Source organism: Uloborus diversus, chromosome 10 (assembly GCF_026930045.1).
Source record: "Uloborus diversus isolate 005 chromosome 10, Udiv.v.3.1, whole genome shotgun sequence".
NCBI classification, from domain to species: Eukaryota; Metazoa; Arthropoda; class Arachnida; order Araneae; family Uloboridae; genus Uloborus; species Uloborus diversus.
In genome coordinates, this window is record NC_072740.1 from 118,027,157 (window position 1) to 118,039,981 (window position 12,825).

The following is a 12,825-nucleotide window of genomic DNA, read 5'->3' on the forward strand; positions in this document are numbered from 1 at the left end:
GGGAGGAGGTAACAAGAAGTGGGACATCGCGCATTTTTTATAGGAATATGTTTAAGAAAAATAGCGTGACAAAGGGGGAGGAAACAAGGTGAAAAAAGGCACTTTGTGACAACAAGGGGAAGGAGGAGGGTAAAAATGTTGAAAAAAAGTGTGACATCTCTTATGGACAGCCCTTAGAATTAAGCACACTTGAAAAATTATTCCATCTACAAAAACTTTTCCAAAAAAAAAATCAGGACACGTTATTTCTATATGACATTTACATCGTCAAACTACATTTCAAAAAATGTATATGGCCCCTAGCGTGCCAGATTTACTCGAAAAGAAGCTATGTTTAGCTGAGGCAATTTGTAGACATCCCCGGCTGTCGAACTGTCTTTTCCGTAATGGGTCACCGAAAAGATTTCATTTGAAGATTTAAAAATTTTTATATTACTCTTTTCTCCAAAGGCGCATATCTTTCCTGTTGCTCCCTAGAAAAAGAACATAAAAACTTTCGTACTTCTTTTATCTTTGCTATTTCTAAGGTGCAAAAGATGGGATTTCGAACTCCAGAACATCTATATGTATAGATACAGACACGTGCTTTTCCTATAGTTTTTCTTCGAAAAAAAAAAAAAAAGCAGACGAACTAAAAAGGGCATGTTGAAAGAGAACTTAAAATCAATTCTGTCCAAATGGCGAACAGAAATTCAAGTTTGTTCATCTGTTTGTGCTTTATTATGTTTGTTTGTTTCGGATTCCTGGAGTATTTTTGAACCGTAACACGAGGAGAAGAAATTAGGGCTAGGGTAGTGGGAAATTTCTATTTTATTTCTTCATCATGTGCCCTATAAACGAGTTTCCATTTGAGATGGAAGCTAATGGAAGATACTTTCTCTTTTCTTCGCAGTGGCGTTTTAAAATTTATTTTCTGGAATCGTGATAAGCAAAAATCGAATAGGTTGGTTATAAAACTGTGTTTAAGAAGAAATTCGCAACTTATTCTTTCTTCTTGATTATAGAAAACTTATGAGTTCTTGTACAAAAACTAATGCAAAAACGCTCTGTTATATTGCAAGAATGTTTCGTTTAATAGTTTATGGATTTATACCCAACTTTCTTTTTTGAAATTCAGAGGCTATTAATTTGATGATTAAACAATCATGAATGTTTTATAGTTATGCTTTGCAATGAATAGTGTTTTAACTAGCTTAAAGTTTTAATTAAAAGATATTTACTATGCATGTAAAACTTGAAATGCTCTCAATGAGCAATATTTGTTGTTAGCAAAGCAGATATTTCGCATCAAAAGTAAATTTTGTAAAAAAGAAAAAAAAATTACATCGGGCAAAAAAACTGCATCACTCAAAAAAAAAAAAAAATTCGCATTTTGAAGAATTTCTCGACAAATAAGAGATTTCACTTTCTGTAAAAACTTCCTTTTCTAGAAATTTTCTAAATTTCAGAAGGTGTATATATCCTCGAATCTCTCCTCCCTCTTCATGCCAACTGCTAGCCGCTGGACTCCACGGGACTTTTCATACTTAAGTGTACTAAAAATGTTTTGCAATTTAAGCTAATAATAATTTATGGTACTGTTTTAAAAACTTCAGGTTGCATATGGCACCTGAAGCATCGTAGCACCGGTAGCGTCCCTTAAGTGTGCCCTTTGGCTCCCTATGGCACCCTAATAGCACCCTTAAAGATGTCATTTGGTTCCGTATGGTACCATATCGCCGCATCAGAGCAACAGTAACATAACTAATCCCAGAAATAACACTAAGATATCTTCCTGTTGCTCTGAGGCGACGATATATGATATTCTTAAAGGTGCCATAGGTGACAAAATAGCACCCTTAAGGAAGTTCCTCTGGTGTCCAGCGTTTCACCCTAAAGGATGTCATATGCAACCTGCAGTTTTTAGTGTATATAAAATTCATTACAAAATTTTGCATCAATATATCCGAAGGATAACATCCATTGCACTGCTTTTCAAAAAGCAAACACACCACATCAGAAATTAAAACTATGTTCCATAGCCCCATGAAAGGGACGAATGAAAAAACTCCTTTTAATCATTTCTCCGAATTCCCCATGGGTCATAATTAAAAAGGGATCCGTTCTGGTTTCGCAGCGATAGCCCATCGATCACGCATTCGTGAGGTGACGTCAGTTCGAGTTTTCGTGGACTGCAGCTGCCCGTGAGAAAAAATTCGTTTCGGCTCGTGCAACACATTGCGATCTTCACCGCGACGCTTGCATTTCAAAATTGGAAGGAGAGTTTAAAGTATTTTTTCTTTGTTCATTGGCCTTTAATTTCTCTCTCGCAATGAGGTTTCACGATGAGGCTTTTGGTACAGGGGGACTAGGGAGGGTATGGAAAACTAAAACATCTGTCCGAGTAAAATATTCACTGAATTATAAAATTTCTTGAATATAATTTGCAAATGAAGTAAATATTATTCAGGATCTAGGAGCCCTTAAATTCTTTTATTCATCAACATTTGAAAATTCATTCTTTTGTACATAATTGCTTTTATACAGTTTTTCTTTTTGCAACTGTTTCGAGATTTTTAAACGTATGCAATAGTTAAAAGAAAATCTTCGCGACGCTTTCGTTTCATAATTGGAAATAGAGTTTAAAGTGTTTTTTTTCTTTGTGCATTAACCTTTAATTTCTCCGTCACAATGAGGTTTCCCAATGTGAGTTTTAGCACAAAAGGGACTAGGGAGAATATGGAAAACTGAAGTATGTGTGTAAAATAGTCACTAAATATTAAAAAACTTGAATATATTTTGCAAAGGAAATATTAATAATAATGCAAGAGCTCTTAATTTTTGTTTGTTTAATTTTGTTTTGTTAAATTATGTTTTCTTGTAGGTATTTTTGTATAGTTTTGCTTTTTTTAATGAAATATTTAAAAAAAAAAGTTATTTATCCGTAGTCTAGCTATTTGTAATTGTATACATATTATTGCTTGACATTTCAACTACGGATGATTTGACACTGGAACGTCATTCCAGTGCTGTTTTCTTGAAAAAAAAAAAATTCCCCCTTCATATAAAAGTAGTTGCGTTGTTTAGCAATCCGGCTAAAATAAAAGAAAAAAAGTGTAAAATTTACACTCGCTGTGTAGAAAAGAGCAATTTTAGGACTCAAATTTTAAATTTAGACTTTTTTTTTTTTTTAAATTTCGAAAATTCAGTCATTGTTATCAATATGAGTAAAAATTCCAAATTGGGAAAAATTCCGACTTGAACTGAGGATTTTTATAAAGAATGTGAATTCTTGAGCATCAAAGGATCTCTGAAAAATTAGGCAAGAATCCGACGTAAACTGTGAGTTTGTATACGGAAGCTCCTCCCCCCTCCCCACGTGAGCTCCTAAGCACCAAAGATTTTCTGTGCCAAATTTGGCAAAGATCCGACCTAAACTGGATTTGTAAGAAGAAGCATGAGCTAACCATTTTTATATTTATAGATTTTATACTGATTTATTTACAACAACATTAAATGTAAACAAAAGAAGTTGCTTTGCTTTTCATCTTAAACCTTTGTATAAACCTTAGTTTAAAAAAAACATTGATTATTATAAAAACTAGGTTGCTCCATCCCCCGCTCGATTCGCTAGCCAACCCCCAAAGCTTCGGTAAAACAGTTTAATTTAACCGAGATACTCAGCATGCAATGACAGTCACTAAAGGTATGGTAAGTACAACTAATAATGTACAACTCAGTAACATTACACTTTTACTTGTTAAGCGTAATGTAAGTACGCTTAACAAGTAAAAGTGTTGCCTTTCAATTTGACTAATTACTCATAAAAGCTCTCTTTCTTCTTTCTTTAATTTTTTTCCTCTCATTTTTAACATACTCAATAATTCATTAAAATGTTTTTTTTTGGAAAAAAATCCGATTATCCGAATCATCAAATCCCAATTGATTCGCATAGGTGAAGCAACTGTAACCACAATAAAAAGGAAAGAAAGAAAAAAGCTTTCCCACACTGGGAGGAAAAAATCCGTGAGAACGTTGAAACACAAATCAAACGTGATAAAAGTAAACATCTCTTAATAGTTTATACAAAGAAAGCATTTACTAAAGAAACATAAACAAATTACCGTACAATCATCTGCTTCTACAACCATCACATTTAGTTTCAATGATAAAAAAAACTGAGTTTAAACTTACCTACAGCATTGTTGTGAAAATGTCAAAGTGTGACGTTATGCCCAACTGCATTTCAAGCTAGGTGGGATATACGTAAGCTTTTTCCCACGAGATAGAAAGTTCCAGTTAGTTACGGCGGATACTAAAAGAGTTAAGCAGTTCAGTGGTGGTCAGGTCTACTCCCACGCTATTTTTTTATTTACTAGGGCTAACAATCTCTTTGCGATGACTGAGTAAGAGCTATTTGTTGACTATAGGTTATAGTTATTGAATTTGATTCTTAGAAATGTTTTCTTGTTTTCGACGCTTTTGGCAATTTTTTGTATATTATCTACTGTAAAAGCCATTTTTTTCCTTAAAAATTACGATACGAGATCGGTGTTTTTGCGCGCTGAAAATTTTACAAATTTATGCAAATAGATTTGAAAGTTTAAAAAAAAAGTAGTGTGGCTTAATTTTTTGCGATTACGACGCGCTAAAGAAAGTCGCAAAAATTAAGTGTTAAGAACTATTCTCCAACTACTTACAGATTACTGGTACGTATCAGGGATAGCTATTTCTTCTTTGCTTCATTTTCGAATGCATGATTTCCGTATGTCAGTGCATAAACCATTCTGAAACCCCTCTGGATGTCACTGGTGATGGGACAAGCCTTTAAGGATGCAATGCAGTTTTAACAGTGTACAGTAAACTCTTGATTATCTGCAAGCGGCCTTTCACACTTTCACTTTTTTTTTCCAGCGATGGTAAATTGAATGTAGATAAATGCCCACATTTTAACTTAACAAGATCAAAATCTATATTTTAGACATTCCTATTTCTTTTTTCCCCTCCCTTCCATCGATATTAAACTTTTCGAGGTCACCGAAACCTGACTATACTTGAAACCTGATTTTTAGATCTTCACTACTCACTGCTTTATATCTACACTGCTTACTGATTTTCAGATCGGCTCTACTTACTGATTTTTAGATCCGCAGTATGGTGTGTAAGCGAGCTACCAGATCAGTCTTGAAAAATGCCTCTGCCCTGTGCATTTTGGGTCTCACCTAGCCTGATACATTGCATTTAATTTGCTTGCACGATTTGCTCGCGTATATGTGTAATTCGTTTGCATTAAAGAGTGATCTTTTTAAAAAGTTTTACATGCATTTTTATATACTTTGTCGTTTTAGCTATAGTTTACATGTATGCGAGTGTTACTGAAATGTTTAAGCTATTGTATACACTAGTATCGCTTTTACCTAATTTGCTGACTATCCGCGAATTCACTTATCCGTGGTTTGCGTGCCACGCTATTCCGCGATTAATCGAGAGTCTACTGTAGTTAATACTGAATGACGCTTCCAAAAAAAAAAAAGAAATGATTATGTGCACATCACCCCAGTGAAAGAAACAGCGCAACGCTGCACAACGTGCGTCGCCAGGTTCTCGAAAAAGTCTGCAGACTATTTCTTGGGGGCGAAAAAACGATAATAAAATATTTAAAGCAAAAATAGTCTTACATTTCAGCTAATGAAGATTGACTCCGTATTTTCTGAGACATTATTCGTAGAGCTTATTTATATTTTATGATTGTCGGTTTATCTTGCAGAGTATCTTTGGGATTTTTAATTTGCGTAATAGACTGCTAAAAAAATTCTGCTGCTGTTCACACTATGATTTAAAAGTTAGTAGCTTACACTAAGTTATATGACATCTTGCTTCACTTTAATGAAAGAGACATGATTAACATGTGTGAGAAGTGAAGAAATATTCAATCATAAATTTTATATTTTAATCTATGTCATTTTACAATCACTAAAACAGTGATCTATTTTAAACGATTAGAAATAAGGAATAATTTACTCTCTCAAAAATAAAATAAAACCGGAATTAAATGAGCATGTTCTGAGACCAGAGTTAAGGCATTAGGAGAAAAGATTCGCAGAAAAAGCTGAGTGCCAAGACAAAGCGTGTAAAATGAGGTGTCACAGGCTAAAGAAAAGAGAGGTTAATGTGATAAAGGCACGCCACATACACACACAGCAACAGATTTCGTAGCTGACAATGCAAAAGGTTTTGAATAGAAAAAGCAGAAAGAAAATCCCGTGCAGCGCCAACCTTTAACAAAACTTCTTAAATAAGACTGATTAGCCTAAGTGTAACGCCTGTTGGCACAATGACAGAACAGTCCGAAAACCTTTGATCCCAGTCAACGTTAAAGCACCTCTCGGGGCGGGTGTGGCATTGCAAAAATCGAATTTGGGATGAAAATTTTCAATCTGAAATTAGGGATGAAAAGGGGGTACTTCAAAGTTGAGATTTGCTGGATTTCTAATACTCTTTGTTTGCAGAAAGTAAGGGATATTTAACTTTCAGTTGGTAGGCTAAACTTCGTTCCTTTAACCCTTAACTGATGCGGTAGAAATGGACTTCTGCATGCGAACGTTTTGTAATTTTTACAGATATGGTTTTATATTTAAATGTATGTCACTTATAGGTGTACTGTGTTAGTTGTATTTATAAATAAATACAAAAATCATTTCCTATTTTAGTTTTCCAAATTTTGTGGAGTACATGAGGAACATAATGTTGGGGTTACATACACCCCACCTCATCATTTACTTTACCAAAAAAAAAAAATCACCAATTAAGGGCTAAACCTTAGCCTTTATTATTCAGGGAGCTTATAAAGTATTGCACAGATGAAGAAAATGTATTTAAAAAAAAATTCATGTATAACTCTTTTTTTATTAAATTCTTACCTCATCAAGTTTTCTCCCCTCCTAGATACAGTCATAGCAAAAGTGATGTAGGTGGCGCTAACATCGCAAATTAAGAATATTATCTATTAAAGAAAAAACTCAATGCATTCATCTCTGAGAAATTTGTCAAACATTTGATCACTAACATTGACTAATTGAAGGATGATATTTGCGATATTATCGATAACAACAAATATGCTAACAAATACCTAGGGGTACAGCGAAGGGGGGGGGAGAGATTGAGGGTCAACCCATGAGAGCCTTTTGTTTTAACACATGATGCCAATACAGGAACATTTTGACTGCGATAGTACTCGGTGCAAAATTAAATATCATCTGCATCTTCTCAGAACTACGGTAGGAGTACACATTGAAGTGTATTTATCTGGGCTACGAAGTCGGAATCGGAGAGTCGGAATCGGACTGGTTTTCAGGTTAAGGAGTCGAACTGGGAGTCAGGAGTCGAAGGTTTAAAGTTCCGAGAGTTGGAGTCAGTCATTTTCCCTCAAAGTCCGCAACTCTGCTTTTGTACTTGTGGAGTCGGAGTCGAACAGATTTTGTGGTAAAAGAATCGGAGTCAAAGGTTCTAAAATTTCTGGAGTCGGAGTTGAGCAGGAGCCGATCATTTTCCCTCCAACTCCGCAGCCCTGGTATAAGCATGGTAAAAAATTGATGAGATAAGGATCAAAATGAAAAAGGATTAACTATAAATCTGAAGTAGTTTGTTTTGAATAATTTTTCTTTTGCAATGCACGACTTTACAAACACCCTGATTATTTGACACATTCTGGTTTCAGTTTTTATTAGTTGTGCTTTGTGCAAAAGTACACGTTTTCCTTTTTATTATTGAAGGATGGAAAAAATAACAAAACAAACAACTTGTATCACGAAAATACTTCATTACTACGCCCAGTGCTGCAGTTGGGGAAAAACATCTTTGGGGAAACGCGTAATTCTCTCTTTCTATTTTCTGTTTTTATCAAATAGATGTCATGATTGCCGGAATTTTGTAAGAAAGCAGAATCTTATTTTTTATAACTGTAGAGTTATAAAAGAGAGCCCAAAAAGTTACAAAACAGTTTCGGTTGCAGATATAGTTTATTGTGTGGGCTCGAAATTTTAGACCTGGAATCCAATTAGTTTTTGAAATACAATTAGCTGGAAACATCAAAGAAGTTTCCTGAGCTCTGTCAGCTCCATCGATATTGTGCCAGCACGTGTTATTTCGAATAAGAAAAAATGTATTCAATCACATTTAGTCAAATTGGTGTTCCATAGCGTTTTATAAATCGGGATCACAAAATTAGGACCTAACAAGCATCTGTGTTTTTTTTTTCATTGTGTGACTTTTTAAGGAGTTTTTCTCAGACTTCTGTTTTTATCAATACAAGTTTGTTTCTAATCCCTAAGGCCCCTTCTTCTTCTTCTTTTTTTTTTTTTTTTTGCTTAATATAGTTTTGAAATATTTTGCAGACGTTCCATACGCATGTAGAGCAAAAGTTATTATGTATTTAGGTCAAACATGTGAATAGTTTTTTTTTCTTTTTTTCTTTTTAAGAATTCAAATGTATTATTTAGTTTTCTTGATTTTCGAAGTTCATCCATTGACATATTTTCAATTCCATACAAACTTTTTTGGTGTCACTAATTCAAGAAATCTAATTCACTTCAATTCTTGTAAAAATAACTTCAATTTTACAAATATTTTTAAAAACTACGAATAAAAAACTACATCACCAGTGAAGGGATAGTAAAAAACTAAAAACTGCCTCGGCCGTCCCTGAACAAGGTCAAACAAACTTCAACTGCAAGAAGAATACGGGCACGTTGCAAAAAAAAAAAAAAAAAAAAAAAAAAGAAAGAAAGAAAAGTTTCACCCAACAAAAGCAGAGACAACGTCAATGATAAGCAATGATGATGCATCTGTCGCTCGATGAAAATCATCGATAAAGTATTATTTTCAGAAACAATTCCAGACAGGTCAGGGAAATTGAAAAATTAAAAAAATAGCTTTTCAAAAGTAAATAAATACATAAAATAATAAATAAATAATTAAATAAATAAATAAGAATAAATAAAAAAGAATAAATAAATAAACAAAGAAAGAAAGAAAATAGGAATAAATACATAAATAAATACAAATAAAAATCTCTATTTTAAAAGTCGACAGCAATCTTTGATTGTAAAAACTTTAATTTCTCAGAAAAAATATATATTTTTAATTTCTCTTCTTTTTCAGTAATTAGAATCTTGAAACTGTTATTGGATTCTTTTACAAGAATGAGTCTCTATTTAATAAAAAAAAAATCAAAACTTTCTTCGGCTGGCCCTGAATACGGTCAAACGCACCTCAACCGCAAGAAAAATGCGGGCACGATGTTCAAAAGAAACAAAGTTTCACCTAATAATCGAAGCAGAGACAACGTCGATGATAGGCAACATAACGCATCTGTCGCTCGATAAAAAGCATCGATAAAGTATCACTTTCCGAAACAATTCTAGGCAACATGCTAGATCGGAACAACACGCCACGATGCTCAGCCAAGTGCGGAAACAAAAACACTGAAACATAAGGAGGGAAAAAAAGCTCATTAGCAAAAAAAAAAAAAAAAATGAAACCCACCACCTTTCCTCAATGCACGCAATGCTAGTTGTTGGTTTTTGCTAATAGAAGCAACGCGATAAACCCTAATCGCCAACTACACACGACAACTGCTTTTGGCGTTATGCGGGACCTGCATCTCTTGCTGTAACGCACAGTCGGAATATCAACTCAAGGAAAACAAGGCTGAACATCTTTGCAAAAGCAAATTAGCTCTGGAGGTAAGTAATGGAAGCTTTTAAGCTATGATTTTAGTTTAATTATTTATTAATGCTGCTCTATTACTTCCAATCATGCAAACGAGTTGAGCTCTTATGTATGCTAGTATTGCGCAATAGTCCACTGGCAAAACGACGGACTGTATGATTGATAGGTTTTTACGATTGAATAATGACTACTATCTTACGTTTTGGATGTCGGATGACTTCAAATTATCTTAAAATGATTCAAAATTGTACACTATAATTTTAGCCTCGATGGGAAATTTTGTTTTAAGAGTTAAGAAGTTTCAAATATTTTTGTTTTGTATTTATGTTTGGAAGTTCCTAGATTTATAGGGAAGGAATAAATGTTCTGTTATATGCAATTATATAAAGATTTCCATATTTAATGTTGCCATGCTTGCTATTTCTTTTCAAGTACAAGGAATTATTTCGTAATAAGAAAAATAAAATCGGGTGTATGAAAGATTACTGCCCCCCCCCCGGGTAGGGTAGGTTCGCCAGGGAACCGGCACTTAAGCGTAATTTTAAAAATTGTAGTATTTTGTACATGACATTAAAAACGTTTTTATTGATGGAGGAGAATCGGAAGGAATAGAACACCTGTACTTATAAAATCTTAGAATTTATTTCTCTGTGGTGCAATCGGGAATTTCTCAAAGGGGGGGGGGGACAGATCGAAGGTCCACCATTCTCATATTACATTCCCACACGCATATTCTTTTGATTTTATCGATTGTCGGTAGCGAAAATCATTAAAAAAAATACTGAATAATTTCTTTGTATTAGTAAATAAAATAAATTTATTAATAACACATACTTAATTAACACCAGAAAGCACCAGAATGAATTATTTACTTTTCTAATAGTTAAAAATAAAAACAGCGAAGCAAAATCATCTTATGTTCTCATACAGTTCGATTTTGTAGGGGAAGAATTTTTTTTTCATTTATTAAATCTGAAATTATTGTTACCTTTGCTTGGAATTATTTTACGTTTTATATACATTAGGATTATAGTTACTTAAAAAAACTCAAGGACCATGGGAGGGGTCCGGACCCCCGGACCCTCCGCTTGTGTTTCCTCCACTGACTAGATTTTACACGAGACGGAACACCTATAAACTCATGCTTAATGACGAAGTATGGAACTTTTTGTGGTTATAATGGAAAACCTTGTTGAAAAGAGCAATAAAATATTGGTTGTAAAAGAAAATAAAGGAACGTGTGTGAATTAGCTTTAATGAAGGTTTCAAATTCAGCTTGCCCGAAAATGATAATTGTTTATTATGTTTGCAAAGTATGGGTATAGACGGTGATTTAAAATATTTAGAATATTCAGTATATGAGAAAAATGGGAAAGAAAAAGTTTCACTTTCAGTCAAAAGAAACAAAAAAAAGACTTCATTGTCACAGAGAAAAATAGGTTCATGATGAAACTATGCGCAATTAAAATTTTTGGGGGGCACCAGACGAGCACAGTTCTACTTTTCTTTCAATTTTATTTTAAAAAATACAGTATTTGTTAAATTAATTCTTTTCAAATTTTGTCCCACACCTCCCTCACATGAGGGTAGAATAGGATAAGAAATTACAATTTTAAAATATGCAAATAAAGTTACGTTTTCTGTATTTTGGTGTGTTTGTACGTGTTTTACATTTAAGGTAGCTTTTCTCAACCCTTTTTGACCTGTGGTTAAAGGTAATTCGGGAGTTCAAGCTTGTTGCCACAGACCCGTGGACTTGTTAGAGCTTGTCGAAAAAAAATCGTGGACCAGTATTCCCCCTCTCCCCCTTTTTGAATTTATTTTTCTTTTCTTTTTTCTTAAAAAAAAAATCTTGTGTTCGCGACCCGTCAAATACCAGTGAACTTTTTTTACAGACCGGTGAAGCTTTTTTTTTTTTTTTAAATCTTACTTTTTTTCTTTCCTACTTACTTTCCTCGCAAAAAAAAAATCTACTCAGAGACCGTTAAAAACATGTAAAAAAGTTTTGCGGCTAAGGTTTTTTTTTTACCCCACCCCCCTCCTTTTTTTTCAAAGAAATAATAACATATAACTAAATAAATAAAACTTTATCTGATATTAAAGAACTGTTGCAAAAAATACACAAAAATAATAAACACCGCTGAAAAATCATAGAGCATTACGAAAAATTATTCTCAAAATTCACGTAAAAGGCGTCATATAGGATATTATTATCATTATTATGGTGTTTTCTTTCTTCATTTTGTTTTCGCTTCCTCCCTCCCTTTCTCTCTCTTTTATTTTTTTATTTTTATTTTTAAGTAAGCAATTGGAAGGTACCGTGGACGAGTAAAACACCGGTTGAGAATCGCTAGCTGAAGGAATATACTATCGGATTTTTGTGTGCTGCACTCGTGGAGTCTATGTAGTTAGAAGAAGAAAAACTAAAAGAAGAAAACTTTTAAGAAAAACTAAAGAACTTTCATGGTTATGCTTCATTTTTTTTCTTTTTTTTTTCTTCTTTTTGGTATTTTAAAGGTGAAAAAAAATATATCACTGCCCAGCAAAAGAACACGTCAAATCAGTGGACAAATTTAATTCGCGTAGTAAGCAATTAATATTGCCAATTTACCAAAGCATAATTGAAACCATGTTTCTTAAAACAAATAATGAACTGTTCGTTCACAGGGGATACTCATTCACCTATCTTTCTATTTAAAGTACGGCACATCTAATAATCTTCCTTTCTTTTTTCGTTAAAAAACAATAATTTTATTTATTTTTATTTATTTATTTAGTTTTGTCTTATTATGGTTTCATGAGGCATTGACGAAACTGAGATAGAAAGGATCAATTACAGCCTGAAACCTATTTATATACTTTGCATTTTTCCGTTCATGCACTGAAAATCGTTAAGTTTTAGTCTTATTCGTCAGAAGCTCAATTTAATATGAGCGCACATCTGATAGCATGTAGAAAACGTTACTGCATGCAAAGTCCTTTTTGTTAAAAAACCACTTTCCTTTGTCTAAAAAGTTATAAAAAATTTCTTTCACTAACCGGCAAATCAATTTTTGCACGATCAAATATAAAAAGAAATCGAACGTTTTGGCATAGGTGGATAACAATAACAAGGTG

General features: G+C 33.4%; 1 protein-coding gene across 1 annotated transcript in view; it reads left to right on the plus strand.

The window, feature by feature from the left end:
- Nucleotides 1-9,570: 9,570 nt before the first annotated feature.
- The window catches only part of LOC129231486 (uncharacterized), an 82,948-nt gene continuing 79,693 nt past the window's right edge, over nt 9,571-12,825 (plus strand). The window contains exon 1 of the mRNA XM_054865815.1: nt 9,571-9,722. The gene's annotated coding sequence lies outside the window, so the exon portion shown is untranslated. The remainder of the gene's footprint in view (nt 9,723-12,825) is intronic.